At 39.6% G+C, this 16,365-nt stretch overlaps 1 protein-coding gene across 2 annotated transcripts in view; it reads left to right on the forward strand.

Annotated features, from left to right (window-relative positions):
• Positions 1-4,197: 4,197 nt before the first annotated feature.
• The window catches only part of sema4c (sema domain, immunoglobulin domain (Ig), transmembrane domain (TM) and short cytoplasmic domain, (semaphorin) 4C), a 45,710-nt gene continuing 33,542 nt past the window's right edge, over positions 4,198-16,365 (forward strand). For both annotated transcript variants that reach the window (XR_008906505.1, XM_056746185.1), the window contains exon 1: positions 4,198-4,626. The gene's annotated coding sequence lies outside the window, so the exon portion shown is untranslated. The remainder of the gene's footprint in view (positions 4,627-16,365) is intronic.

Here is a 16,365-nt window from a genome sequence, read left to right on the forward strand (position 1 = left end):
TGTGGCTTATTTAAATTTTTATTCTATTGTAATTTATTTTTTCTAAAAATTTTAATTAATTAAATTCATTACATTGGATGGCACACTGTACACTGTAGCTATCTTACTGCTTATGTGTACTGCATGTTAACATATTAAATTCCATGTTATGATTCCCATGAAGATAGCAATTAAACAACTAGTCCTTTTAAGCGAATCTTGTCGTAACAAATATCTGACATATTGTTGCCCTATAGCTACCATATTCTCCATCCTTCCAACTTGTTATTTTATTCTTGGTCAGACCACCAAGGCCTACACTGAGGAACAACGGTTTTGTTGTTCAGTCCCTTCTTCCCAGAATGCAAAGGGGCATGAATAATTAATATGGTTACATTGCAAGCTTTGGTTTGCGGATTTTTATTGCTATGTATTGTTACTTCTGCTGTGCTTCTACTTAAAATGATAATTATATGTCTATTCATTACGTTGTCAGTAGTTTAACACAACAAGCCCTTTGCTCTTTATGATGTGCGTTTCCAATTCATTCTCACCCCCAAAATGTCTGAAAGTGGGTTGACATTCCACAGAGAAATTATGAGATGAAGCACACCTAGCACACAAATTTCACGTCAGATCTTTTTTTTGTACTTTTTTTAAAAGAAAAACGAAACCAAACATTTTTATAAATGTTATTTAACACAGGTTAATTGCAAATAATAACCATGCTGTCTATGTTTCTTGTAATTGAGATCAAGTGTGTAAAATATTTTACATAAATTGTGTAGCTTTACAAATACAATTTTGCATTGGCTGAGTAGCAAAAGTATAAACATCACGCAAGTTCCTTAATCTAGTAGGTAGTTGTTACGATGAAGTCATATTTAAAGTCATGGCAACTCAATATTTTAAGTTCGCTTGACATTTACTAATTAATTAATTCATTAAACTTGGAAATGAGAAAAAGTTTAGTTTAATGTCTCTAGGTTCCTTATTGTTAAGTTGATTAGTTGTCAGATCAATAAAATCTTTTTTGATGACTGTGCATGCTCTTGGCACTGTGGTTTCGAACTAAATTAGAGCATGTAAGTAACATAGCTATGGCTGTATCTGTTGGGACAAGACCCTTGAACCCCACCATAATGAGTGTACACTCTACCTCTTTGTCCTGGCCTAGTTTCCACATTTGTCTTTTTCCTGTGCTATATTCCACACTGCTCCGGTTCCACATGACTAATACAACCTTGCTGAAGCAGGAGCTGCAAAGTTAGTTCTCACAAAGAAAGTGATTCTGCATTTCAGTAGAATGCTGAAATGTGGTTTTTTTTTCACTCTTCCTCTTCATGGTTGAGCTCGCACCAATAAAACTCAGCTTGTCCTCATATTGATTTGAATACAGAATGTGTTCACACCGAGGATGATAACTATACATTTATAAGATTCCAATTGTTCCACTATACAACAATACAATTGTTCCAAATTTAAAAGAAATTCAATGGACAGCATATTTCCACTCACTAATTCATTCCTTTTACACTAAAAAGATGTGGAATAATTTAAGAGATCACTCTAGTTTTGTCTTTCTTCAGCATTTCTACAGGTATTGTTGCAACGCCATACATGTCTGTTGAATTTTAACAGTAACAAACATCAGGAATGATAATAGGGCTGCCAAAAGCAATGTGAAAAAAAGTGAAGCTAACACCATGTCTACACCGGACAAAATAACAATAGAACGCATTAGAACCCATTATAATTTTAAGTTTTGTCCACACTGGACGTGGCGCGACATTCCCATCAGAACAAGCCGTATGTCACGTCGCATCGCGCCGTGTCCGGTTTAGACACAGTGTAATTTCAATATATATTGATTTTTAAACTGATACTGATAAACATAAAAACATTAGTATATACAAATGAATTCAGATGGCGCTTTATATATATTTATATTTAACATTTTAAATATTGTGAGGGCAGGATGCTTCGGAATCTATAGCATTTGATTGGACAGGAATTTGACAAGAAGCTGAAGCGCAGAATGATGTCATTGGAATTCTCGATTTTGACACACATGAGGCTAACACATTCAAGCCACAAAATTTAAATTTTTCATTAAATGGGGCCTTATGTAAAATCAGCAAAGGTCACTAGCAATTCCTCTCAGGCACACGAGCATATTGTTATTTTATGCCTCTACTGCAAATATAAATCCTTATATTTCAACACTAAGAGGGTTATTGCAAACGTACAATTACATTTTCACAAGAAGTGACAATAATTGAGATCAAAGAACCGACTACCTGGTAGCAGTGTTTAGCACAAGCTCTGAAATTCACGATCCCCGAATAGCCAGTATTTCTATCAGATGATCTATTAAACGTCTCATTGGACTTAAACACAAATCGAAACCTTCTCGTCTCGTCAAATTAAGCTTTAAAACCGCCCGGGCAATTGCATATTTCAACCTGTGACTCGCTGGCATGGATGGAGATTGTTTTCGTTATAATATGAAGGGTTTTATGGATTCTTTTGAGACTGGTCTCCAGGGCCCTGCCATGGACTGTTGTCCATTATCCATTCGTTTTGCCTCCCAGAGTAAATCCTCATCCAAACAGATTTTAAATGATATTTATGCCTCCTCTTCCAGCGCCTCAATCTAAGCTTTTATGTTGGAAAGAGAGGGGCCTTTGGGGCGGCTGGCTTTTATTTAAGTGGCCTATGCCACTCACAAACATAATGAAGATTTCCATTATGATTGCACAGGGGAAGCACAGCCCATAATTGAGTGTCAGAAGAACAGTTACTGTACATGTTTAGTTTGAGAAGTATGAAAAGATGGGTCTACTTAAAGGGACAGTTCAACCCAAACAATATATATATTAATTCAGTCATCATTTACTTTGAACCTATATGGGTCTCTGTTGAACAGAAAAAGAAATATTTTAGGTCTCAGTGGTCGTATTCATATTGGAAGTCAATGGGGTCCAATGTTGATTGGTTACCAACATTCTTCAAAATATCTTCTTCTGTGTTCTGCAGAAGAAAGAGAGTCATACATGTTTTACAGTGAACTATCCCTTTAAGATCCCATAATTTTAAAAGTATTTTGGCTTTTAGATAGTCCAATGAACAATTTAAAGGTAACGTATTTAAAAATGTACTCCACAAAAAAAAAACATCACACTTTAGCTTCTAATTCTAGCCAGTGAGGTAAACTTATAGGGGGAGGAGCCACTAAGTATGCACCCCCTAACTTCCTGTTTTATTAGAAATGATGTCCTCACATCAAAACAATCTGCACATTTCAAGGCTCTTTAGTACGTCTCCAAGCAAACCCAGACTGGCAGAATTCACAGGAACATTTAGACATCACAAAACATAACAATATTACAAACTATATATATAAATGCAGCTATACCGCTATATTTTCATTAGAACAAGAAGACATGATGCTTGTTTGAAGAATATTAAATATTCCATGTTTTACATTAAGAATGGAACCAGACAGGTCCAGTGAAGTGTTGGTATGCATAGACTGACCGTAATCCATGTGAATCCACTAAAATAAAAATATACAGGATTATCTGAGCTGCTTCCTGCTGTTTCAGACTAATCTTTCAATCATATCCCCAGACATGCATGTCTAAGATTAAAAGCCATTGTTCTGTACATGAATGCAAGGCTAATTTTAATCATTAACATGTTTGTTTTTATAATAAATAATAATACTTTTATCAAAATGTATAATACAATGCAATGTAAGTCGCTTTAGATAAAAGCATCTAACAAATGCATAAATGTAAATCTATCTGTCTGCCTGTCTTTCTGTCTATCTATCTATCTATCTATCTATCTATCTATCTATCTATCTATCTATCTATCTATCTATAAGTCTGTTAAAACTATAGCAAGACATTGAGTCTGTTAGTGTTCGTCAGGTTATATTATTACCTTTTACTTTTGAATTGTCAAATTGTATTGTATGACATACTGTGGTTTTATCTACAAAATAAACAAACTATTGTAGTGTAGTAAAGCAAAGAAACACATGTGAGAATTGCAAATGTTCTACTTTGTCTTTATTATGATGATATTCCGGTCCCGTTTCCGAAACAGGACAGGGGTGGTTGGGGCGGGGACCTGTTTGTAATGCTTTTGTGAGAAACCGGTCCGCCTCATCGCTTACGGATACCCATCGGGAGGCAGTATATCCTCTAATGCAGTGTGTGTGTGTGCGGTGTGTTCGGATCTGCGCTTCTCATCTTTTGAGCCACGTCTGTATCTGGCTGATGAATCAGAGAGCCTCACTTTAACAAGGGCGGCGGGTTCGAGTTGGTGAAACGGAAGGGAACCGCTTTTAAGAAGTGGATTTGGACGGGTTTTGACACCCTCCCTCGCCAGAACTACTACAAAGGGAGTAAACGGAGAGAGTTACGCTGCGTAAACCGACACCGACCATCTCAACGCTCGATCCTCCAGCCTTCAGAGACAGAAAGCATGAGGGAAAACAGAAGGAACTGAGCGCCTTTCTTTGGGAAATGTGGAATTTGTTGGTCGCGTTTTGATATGGCGTTGTAAGACGAACCGCCGAGTGCGTTTTCGTACGCTTGTGGACGTGTTTACAGCCGTTGCACCGAGTCACCAAAGGTAAGTTTGCCGCTTCCATTACAAATGCAGCTGGATTATTGCAACATGCTATCGTTGCAACATTCAGTGCCGTTATAAATTATTGTAACACTAACAGGTATCTTGTTTTATTGCGTTAAAGTTTATTGTGAAAGCGATGGGGGAGGAAAAGATATTCGATACCTTCATCAAGTCACTCGGCGAATCTCCAACTGTTGCCTTTTACTGTTTATAGACAAAGTTTAACATGAACGATTTTGACATTATCGAAAGCAGTTTGTGTCGATGAATATAACTTGGATATCGCGCAGTGCGGGTTTAAAAAACTGCCCACGAACCACTGTTCACCGTGCCAAAGAAGACATTCAAATCTTTACGCACAAGGTTCGCGTGAGCGAACATACGTACATCACAAAACAAACCTTTATTTCGTTTATATGATAGTTTACCCAACATCAGCACTTTTTTTTCACAGTGCAGTAACATTTTTGTTACTGGCACGTTCACGGCACATCAAACGCGCTCCTCGCTGAGACTGTATCTACAAAACACTGAGATGCGTATATTCTGTCAAACTTGAATGCAAAAGTAACGTCCACACAACCAGGATGTGAACTGGCCACCAGCCGTTTTTTAGCTTTGACACAAACAGAGCGCGTTTTCTCTCTGTGACTGCTCGGCTGTAATGAAGCGCGCGCTGCATACAGGAGATTACAATAATTACAGCGTGACCACGCGCTCGTGGAGTGGACATTCGTGTTTTCATAAACTGGACGCTCATTCAGGCGGAAAAATGCTTAACATACGGGGGTCTGAGGTGAAGTGTGCTGAATTTCTTGCACTTATAGACCCAAAGCGTTCCCTCAGAAACCTTTAAGACCGGTTTTTATGGTTTATAAATTAGCCAAAAATTGTCTTCATTAAAATCTTAAATGCTAAAAGGTGATGTAAGGGTTAAATGCATATATATTTAATTCCCATATATTGGGAACAAAGGATGTGACTGGGAATTTAAAGCTAGCTTTACTGTGTGTCCGTGACGTCATATAATAGAATGATGATGATGTAGCACGGCACTGCTTGTCTACTACAATATAGTGATTTAAACTGTTTCTGTAAGCGTAGAAGAGGCTGGAAGGCTAAAACAATGCTGTTTCTTTGTATTGTGACACTGTCATCGTTATTAGTGAACACCAGGGAGAGAGAGCAGAGCTGTTTCTGTAAAATGGAGCTCCATTCGTGTTTGTTTTCCAGCCATCACTGGACAGTGTTCTTGCATTAAATGCAACCGGGAGAAAATAGCTTTCTGGGCGCCCACAGACTCTTCGGTCCAGATGTTCCTTAAATCCATTGAGAGTCAAATGGAGCCCCTGGAGGGAAGATCTTCTCATTGTTGTGTTACAATGGACTCACATCCTTCCTTAGTCAATAGTACCTAAAGAAACAATCACATTCCCATACAGGGTTTAGTAGATTGACAGGATGAATTCAGAAGGAAAAGATAGGGAAAGACAATGGCTATGCTGGCGATTGTGAGCAACAAATGTTTAATCCGTAGTACTTTGATATCACACATATATTATTGGGTCGGATGAAAATAGCTCTTTAAAACTGATGCTTAAAGGATTAAAAAGCTGCTTAAAATAAGAACCAGAATGTGACCAGTTTAAACCATAAAAAACCCGCTACTGTAGATGTCTTAAAGATAAAGTGATCAATGCGATCATTCATTGTTTGAGTGTGTCAAACACACATCATAATGTCAACAACATATAGACTGCGCAGTGCCAAGAGAAAGGAAAACCTCTCTGAGGGCTTCTGAGCACTATAGTTCTCACTATCTGCCCTTACAGGAACTCCGATCACAATAATGAATTATTGGATTACAGCACTGACATCACCAAGCACATGTTCTGGCCTTGGGTCTGGTTACGACCCAACATCATGCTGTTTTGCACATACGTGTTGAGCACGGTCAAGCAGTTATCACACGCTGCTTATAGTGCTAACAGACGGGATGTCTCTCTTCTGTTCTCAAGTAAAGGAAATCAATAGGCAATTGTGATACTGCATCTTGTGTGCACCTTCCTCATCCTCGGGATTATTGTAAGTGCTCTCTATTCACGTCATACGAGGGTTATTTGTCCTCTCTCTGCCGGGAGTTGATGTGATGTAGCGACGCATATTGACCCTTTCGAATGGACCCCTCATTATTTTCCATCACTATGCTGTTCCCCGCATCCGCCTATGTTTGTAATGGCGCTCCAGGTGTGGGTTCTCAGGAGAGGCGTGTAGAAGTGGAGTGAGGTCATGCGGTGAGGTCATGAGTCCCTGGTCTTGAGTGGATGCGGGCGGACGGCTCATCTGTTGGGATGGGCGAGTGAAAACAGCAGGGAGATGGACAGGGGTGATGTTTGGATAAGGAAGAGTGCGTTAAGAGCCGCACTGCAAATATGAGGGAGGTTGTGTGTGTTCGAAAGAAAGTCTGTGTGTGTGTTTAAGTGCAGCTTGTGTGCATGTGTAGATTAGTGAGGAATTTTTCTTATTAGAACAAGAACACAGTAAGAGAAATCTGCATGGCTTTTCTAGCATCGGTGTTTATAAAAATGATCGATTCAGTGAACCGAACTCAGGCATCAGTTAACGGATCATTGATTCGAGTTCTTTCCGATGGATCTGAGGACGAGGTTCAGAAATGGGTCTGAATGATTTGTTCAGCTCACCGATTCAATGATCTGCTCACAGCAGTTCTGGAGGAAATGGCTCACTGGAGGGCGAGATTATCTTTTGTATGGACCTCAGATGGTCTTCTCTTTTAGTTGGTTCATTATATACTGACGTTTCTGGTCACTTTGAACGTCGTCATTGTATGGAACATATCAAAACAATATTTTTATTTAGCTAGGGTCACAGAAAAAAGGCAGTCATACACTTAATGAGGCTAGAAGTAAATAATGCAAAAATCATCATTTTTAAGTGAACTATTCCTTTAGGGTACCTTAATTTCCACCATCCCCCAGTGTGTGCCCATGCTGGAATGATGTGATGCATTGCGTGTGTATGTGTGTGTGTTTGTCTGTGTATGCGCAGCTGGGGACCAGAGGTGGTGAAACACAACCACACAGAGCTGTGAAAGTGATACAGGAATGAGTGTTTCCGATTCACGCAAAAATCAAGTTCCCATAGACAAAGACATAAAAAATACAAAGCTCATCACTGCATGGATGCCGTCTAAAACAGCTTTTCATCCCGCTCCGTTTTGTCGCCTTCTTCACCCTGGGGCTTGTTCTAGCACCCGTGATGAGACGGATCCATCTTTTACGAGCTACATATGGACGACCGCAAAGAGGGTAAAGGTGGAGAGCGTAGGCCCTCTCGTTTGCTAGCAAATGACCGGTATCGACCATCTGCTATTTTAGTGCCTCTCGCTGCAGGCCGCGCTAGTGATTTTTTCAAGCCGGGCGTTTTTGTATATGTATGAGACTGGCACGTGACCGCCCTTTTGGTCCTCGATTTAGTGTCAGATTATTGTTTTGCTCTATTTGAAGCCACAGGTAGAAGCTGGATTGCATTAAAAAGCCTGATCAATGATTTCCTTTTGTGAAAAGTCCTTTTGGGAACGTTGTTTACAGAAACGTTGTTTAGAAGAGCAATCCCATGTCTGTGCTTTTCTCTCCCTCCCTGCTGTTTTCTCTTTCCTTCGTTCTATCTTTTTCTATGTTTATCCTCAGTGCCTAACAGATGTTTGTTCTAATGTATCTCAGGCTCGAGTTGTTGCATCTGGCTTCGTATCTCACTTTACCTACAATTTGGGACTAATTTTTACTCACACGCAGTTTGGTCGCTGATTCTCTGTGCAGGTTTTAGCCCGGGCCGTAATGCAAACGTGGCAGTGTGTTTTAGATCCATCTGCGCAGATAAGCAGTTGGGGGGTGTTCTGTTTTTCTAGTTCAGCTTTATGGTTTGTATTATAAGAGCTCAGCTGCTAAGGCAAGGATTTGAACAAACACCTAATCCGAAGTATTAAACTACGTACATAAATCAATCTGCACTGTACGAACGTGAATGATAGGTCAAATCATGCGACGTGTTGAAGAGGGGTATACTGATACCTTTCTAAACTGTGCGATTTCCCGGTAAGATGGACAAAAACATATATCAGACTTAGACTGAAGGAGGAACATGAGCACTGTCTGAGGACCAGAAAATCAGATTTGGAGACGGTCACCTAGCAACGCTCTAGAAACCATCCATACAAGCCTAGCAGTTTTGCATTTTTTGTAAGAAAAAACCTGGTTTTGTGTTGTTTCCCCCTTTAACATAATACCTTCCCGTGTGTCTCCAAGTCCGGACCATTAGCAGCAGGAAACAAGCAGAGGAACAAACATTCACACACACTAGCATTCACCGACACGCACTCGTTCTGGGAATAAGAAACAGCACATAATAAAAGTAGCAGTTTGTTGCCGAGGGGGCAGAAACAGCCAGGGAAAAGGCTCCACAGCTGGCCTCGGCCCCTTGCCTTACCGCCTTCCTCCCTCAGGAGATTTGTCTACAAAAAAAACCTCCCTGCACTTCCCTTCTCATGCCCGGACCACCCCAAGACTGCTGCCTCCTGGTGTACAGTGGCTTCTCTGCCGTTTTTAGAGATATCAGGGGGCGGCAATGTACTGTAGATCCCCCAGATGTGCAGGACCCCGGTGTGGTGTAACAATAGCGAGTCTGTTGGACCATTAGAGCCTGGATAGAGAGCGAGTGTGAGCCCCTCCCCCTCCTCTGCAGGACGACCTTTAACCCCGGCTGGCAACATGCTGCACACCTCCTACTGCGTCTCTCACACACTGCAACACCAGCTCTGTCACTCAAACAGAGAGAGAATATAGAGAGGTCCAGCAGCGCATACTGAAAAATACAGAACTCAAAATCTAATGTAAACAGAGAGAAGTTTTAGGATAATGAAAAAACACTAAGGTATATTAGAATAAGAGATATTATTTTTCGGACAGTGTACAGATTCATATGTCAGATCTGTTTTCACACCATATTTATTTTTTAATTCAAATTAAATGTATTTCTATAATTAGAAACAGAAGTAGATGTATAAGTAGTTCACTTTCTATGTAATAAAGCTGGCAGAATAGTAGCAAATATATCAAATTTAAACCTTCAGGAGATGGATGTGCATGTGAAGTTCCTGTTATTTTATCCAAATACTTAAAGGGACAGTTCACCCAAAAATAAATTTCTGTCATCATTTACTCACCCTCGAGTTGTTCCAAATCTTTATAAATGTCTTTGTTCCGATAAACACAGAGAAAGATATTTGGAAGAATGCTTGTAACCAACACTTCTTGGCCACCATTGACTACCATAGTAGGAAAAATAACAATGGTTGTCCAAAGTGCCCCAAAACGGTTTGCTTTCCTACATTCTTTAAATATCCAAGAAATGTATAAAGCCTTTTTCTTACTGTGATACTCAATCTGGCCAAGATGTGTTGGCTTACAAGCATTCTCCCAAATATCTTTCTCTTCAAAACTGAGAGAGAGTGCTGGCACAAAAAGAAAGTACGAGGAGATGTTTTTATCCGGAAAAGGCCAGATCGTGTGTGTAAGTAAACTGTAAACGCTAGACCTGAGAAACAGAGATAACTGGAAACCAGCGGACGGCAAACACGGCATCAATCTCCTCCATCACTCCTCATTTTACGGTCCCTCTCTCCATCTCTTTCTCCCTTCAGTGAGTCTTATTTTCCCCCGATCCTTGTGGCGAGTGCTCCTGTGTGTTTGTAATAGACTCTTTCCACGTGTGGCCTGCTCTTTTTCTCTCTGATTTGCTCCAGCTCTCCAGCACACATGGTACAGTTTATCTAGAAGCTTATTATTTGCGCCTATTAAGTAAAGTTCCTGCAGCGAGAAAAAAAAAGTCGGAGTGAGAAAAACTCTCTTCATTATGATCGTATAGCATCGTGGCGAAATAAGCGGTGTGAGAGAGAGGGAGAGAGGAAACCCCCCTGTAAGCCCCGGCTTTGGTGCGCGTGAGAAAATCAATAAAGCATCTTTTTTTTTTTAAGAGGTTGACGGATAATGGAGAAAAACGTATGGGAGAAACCAGCCAGGTCCCACGGTTACCTTTCTGTCCACTCTTTGTTTTCTCTTCGAATTGTAAGTCAAACACACAAATCTGTATTGCAGCCAATTACTTGCATTGTATTTGCTACACTGATTATAAAAGGAGCCATCTAACGCAAATACACAATACAATGGGAACGATCAACACACTCTCGCAATCACAACTATTTTCCCAATAATAGTAGCAATCTCATTTCTTTGATTAAAATGTAAGGTTTTGTTACGTTGTAGACAGAAAATGAGTGCGATCACAGCTTGAATTTACCCCTCTCTCTTTCTCTCTCTCTCTCTGTCTTCTTTCTAAAGCTGTTATATGTGTGCTGATTAAATTCACACAATCCAAGCGCCTCACTCTCCCGAAGGGAGCTTTTATTTAATTAATAACACAGGCTTACCATTAAAACCCTTACTGTGGCTGTGCGTGTATAGGTGTTTGTCTGACAGAACGTATCTCGCGGCTTTTCACCGTGTGGCGCTATGTGTGCCCTGTATTGTAGTGGTGGGCTTCTCCTGCTAGCGTTAACAAAGCTGTATTGTGTGTGCGGGTTAAGCTGCGCTCGGGCGGTCACAGGCGATCTGTAGTGCTTTACTCCATTAGTCCATACCTGAAAGTTGAGATATGAGTTACATATTAGTGTCGGATAGCAGGCCGGAGTATGTGATTATATGTCATGCATTGAAAATCCATATGGGTATCATTTGAGAGCTACTGGAATGAGTGGATTCATTTTTCAAAAACATACATTTATCATCTATAAAAAAAATGTTTCCGGGACAAATGATGATGTGAATATAGATTCCGTGTGTGTGTTTGGCTTCCTTAGACGCTATCACAATCACGGATGCAGCGCAGGTGTCCTCCGTTCTCTCCGGCGGGGACCTGAAGTGCCCTCCACTGCTAGTCTTGCTTTTCGTTTGTTCTGTACTTCATGGCATTGACCCCAGGCCAGCCCACCGGCATCCCCCTTAACATCGTCTCCTTTTTTTCATCCGTCTTCCTGGCTCTTTGCCATCTTTTTGTTCCCCGGAAAAAATAAATAAGAAAGGGCTTGCACGCATAACAAAATCATCTCGCACCCCACACGTATCAATTTAAAGATGCACGCTAACCGTGCTGGAGAATTTCACGGTCATTGATTGGCTCTGGGTCCGTAGCGGATTTTAATAGTGCCTTTAACACTTAACAGCATTTACCAGCAGTTTATTAGCAGGCCATTGACCGAAAGGTGGCTCTAAATAAAATTCGAGCGAAGCGGGAGAGGGTTTGAGTGTGTCTGCCTGTGAGCCGCAGAGCAGAAAGGGGCCTCCGCTTCCTCTTTCTGAGCTCTTTACCTATTAGAGATCCATTACCAGTCTGGAGAAGTCTGGACTAGCAGCCCATAAAGGAACCGAGATAGAGTTTCAATCCTCATCTACTGACAGACTCCTGAAAAGAGAAAGAAGGGGAGAGAGAGTGATACACAGCCGGAGGTGTAGGTAAGATTGGTTTTAGGGGATAGTTCAGCCAGATATAAAAATTCTGCCCTCATTTACGGTTCCAAAGGCGTATGACTTTCTCTCTTCTGTCAAACAAAAAAGGATAATTTTGGCAGGATGTTGACTTCGCATTTCATTCAATGAAAATAAATGGAGACCAGGGGCTGTCAAGCTTCATCTTAAAAGTGCCATAAAATAGTTTGCGTTCAAAGTCTTCTCAAGTTATATGATAACTCTGTGGGAGGAACTGAAATCTGTTTCTTTACAACACAGCTCTCCAATTTCACTCATGTCATTTGAAGTTTATCAGTGACTTTAATTTCATTCTGTTGCTCACACAAAGGCACCACATGGCTTAGAACACACTCACTTCACATCACATCAGAAGTCTTGGAAATCGGCATGCAAGTTTTTATGTTACACGCATGGGGAATTTCAATTACATTTGGTACTTTTTAAGCTTTACACCCTTTTAAAAAAACAGCATATGCTGGGTTATGTATGTTTTGATGGTGGTTTGACCAGCTTAAACCAGCTAATGACCAGCACATGACCAGCTTAAACCACCACAAACCAGTATCAAAACATACCAAACCAGCATATGCTGTTGTTTTCAACAGGGCAGACCCAGATCACCATTCGCTTTCATTGCAAAGAGAATAAAGTAAACTTTACGCTGAACTTTCTTTTCATGCATTATAAATGCTGAGAACAATATGACAGAATTTTCTTCTTTGGATGAATTATTTCTTTGACTGTCAGTGAGATGACTTTGAATTGAAATACCATGCACTGCCATGACAGTAAAATGTGCAGTTGGCTTGGCAGTAGAGTAAGAGAGCAGCATGTGTTTCTCTCTCTCTCTCTCTCTCTCTCTCTCTCTCTCTCTCTCTCTCTCTCTCTCTCTCTCTCTCTCTGTTAGCTTTTGACAGATGTGCCGCTAATCCATCCAAGCTTCCAACCACCACGTGGCCCTGTGTAACCTCTCTCTCTTTCTTTCTCTCTCCTTGTCGTTCTTTTCTTTATGCTGTGATTTTGTCAGATCGGCACTGCTGGGTTATTACAGGGGCAACATTCTTCTACACAAACTTCTACACAATGACACGTAAGCTCTGCTCCACATCTAGTGAGCTGCCTCCGTTGGCCGCATTTTAAGGCATCACATGGCTTCCGACATGACGGGTGTTTTCAAAAGGTTGACAGCTTAAAGGCAAAGTTCACGCAAAAAATCTGTCATCATTTATTCACCTTGTTCCTGACTTTCTATTCTTGATATTAGGGAGCGACAGCCTAGATTTCCATTTACTTCATCGTATGGTAGAAAGAGCAACATCAGCAAAAGTCAGAATTTCTCCTCTCATGCCCAATGGAAGAAAGTAAGACATAAAGGACTGAAATGTCATTATGGTGAATAAATTACAGCATGTTTGGGTGAGCTAGCACTTTATGCTGACATTTTGCCAAATTTTAAGGGCCGAGACTGCTTCTATCCTTTGTGGAGAATGCAATCCTATAATGCTCAAAAATGGAGACTTTAAACTTGGAGGAGAGTTGATTATGAATATAATTTATCCAAAACTGAACACAACCATAATATGCAAATTATATATATATACTATACATAATTCATTCCTGTCCCATCAGTGGTACCAAAACATCTGCCGGCTCCATAAAGCGTTCCAAGTCAGCCACAATGTTTCATTTCATTTCGGAGGCTTTGAAAGATGGAACAGAGCAGCACACGCGGGGGACATGAGCATGAACATATTGTCCTATTAAATTTGTCTACGCACCCACCGGTCTGCCTGTCTGTATTAGTAGTGACGTTATTAATAAAGATGACCTCATCTGTGTCCTCTGAGACCTCTCTCTCTCTGACTCGCCCTCTGTGGATTTCATTTGCTTTTCACTTCATTCTCTGCACTGTAAACCTACTCCCTCTTTCTCAATGCAGTGCTTCTTTTTTCAATCTTGGCTTCTTTAGCTTGCCTTCTCTCTGTCAGTCACCTTTATGTTCTTGTTGTGTTTTCTTTTCTGTGTGTCATCCATCTGCCCTCTCTGTGTTTTTTCTTTTATTCTCAGGGTCTGTCTGTTCCTTTCATCTGCTTCTCGTCACTCTCTGGCTGGCACATGCTCAGCTGTACTCTCATATTCCTTCTGTGTGTGTCTCTAAGAACACAAAGATAGATCTGAAGTGTACCTCTGTGAATCTCAGCAAGCACGCCGAGGTTATTTTTAAGCATGTCCGGTACAAAACTAGTTCCTGTAGCTCAATTGCTGGACCCAGGTGCTGGCAACACCAAGATAATGTTTACTAGGAAAACGCAACTTGATACTATGTATTTTTTTAATGCACTTTGGATAAAAGTGTTGCCCAAATCTGTAAATGTAAAAAAAATGTCAAATCAAAATGATCTCATGCATTAAACAATTAAGCCTGCTTTAATGCATTATTCTCAATGATGATTCTCACTAGATTCCTTTTAAAGTTTTAGGAGTTTTTTAAATTAAAATTAAAATGATAAACCCACTGAGCTCTACGACTCATGGTGTGTAGATCACTAAAGACAGAGATCTGCACCCCTTTTCTTGCGTTTAAATTAGGGCTATAAATGATTAATCACAAACATTTTTTCATAATATATGTCTGTGTACTGTCCATATTAATTTTGTATTTACTGTTTAAAAACGTACACATACATTTAATAAAATAATAATAATAAAATATAAAAATGATTAAATATCTATAAATACTTTCAATTATTGGCTTGTATAAGAAAATACATATAAATATTTCCTAAATATATGTTTATACATGTATGTGTATATTTTTGTGTTTATAATTACAAAATGAATATGCACAGTGACAGTACACAGAAATTTACTATGTAAAAAACTTTTATTCTGGATGCGATTAATTGTGATTAATCATTTGACAGCCCTAGTTCAAGAAACAGTTCATGAGGTTTCTTAAAAATATCAGCATGAATATAAAACAGTAGAATACACAATATTTAGACTCTTTTAGACTTACAGTATGTGTATGAATAATTTATCTAGCTTATTTAATTATCCTCACTGAGTATTGCCTTGTATGTTGGGGATAATCAAGCCAAATCATAATTAACCTTACGATAGCGTGTGCATCATTTATTTAAATGATAAACAACAGCTGGTTTCCTTTCATTGAATATTCACTAAATGCGCTGGCTATGCTAACAGACTGCCATCAAAGTATTTACCTGATGATTCAACAGAAACGTTGATTCACTTTTAAAAAAACATCCACACGCACAAATTATTCAGTCAACTATGCTTCATTATGATGTCATGTTTTATTAAAACGCTTGAAGTTGTGTAAGGGTACATTAGGGACTGAAGTAGTCTGATGTGTTGGAAACCGTAGTATTTCCTCATTATAATGTGTAGTGGCTCTGTTTTACCTTTGGGATGGAGACTGAGGTAAACAAATGAGCTCACCTCAACCTTACCTCACCTCTGTGCGTGTTTTTGTGAGCCGTCACATTTCTAACGGTCAATAAAGCATGTTAGTGTGAGCTTATTTGAAATGGATATGTGTGTTTTTCTATTATTCATAGCTCATGAATATAACTCCTCTAAAATATTCCAGTTTCTCTAGTTTCTGAGTTATCAGTAACCTTTAGAAAGCCGACCCACGAGCTCTTCTTCCCCACCTTGGACATCTGTAGACCTTCACGTCGCTTGTGAAAATCTCTGCTGTTGAAAACTTAAACGTGGTTAGAAGAAATATTATTTATTTTATCATCAACAGATTGTTTTAAAGCGGAGCTGAACTTGTGTGAAATGCAAGGCCAGCTGATTTTTTTAAACAATTGAAAAGAAACCAAATTGCTTGAAGTTGTTTTTTATGCACCATACAAAAATGCCATCTGTTGTTTTTCTTCAATCTCTTCAATCATTTTTATTCTTAAAAGCAGACCAGGAAAAAAATGCAACATAATAAAATTACAGACATTGTGAAAAAGGTCACTGAGAACAATGTGGGTAATTCTGGGTGGTAAAGTTTACCCATATGAAAATGTCAACTAACAAGGCAACTGATTTTACATCGTAATTTCTCCTGTCAAACAAACGACTTGTAACGCTTCACATTGATCATCCAAAAAGAAAC

This window comes from Triplophysa dalaica, chromosome 4 (genome assembly GCF_015846415.1).
Source record: "Triplophysa dalaica isolate WHDGS20190420 chromosome 4, ASM1584641v1, whole genome shotgun sequence".
In the NCBI taxonomy this organism is placed as follows: Eukaryota; Metazoa; Chordata; class Actinopteri; order Cypriniformes; family Nemacheilidae; genus Triplophysa; species Triplophysa dalaica.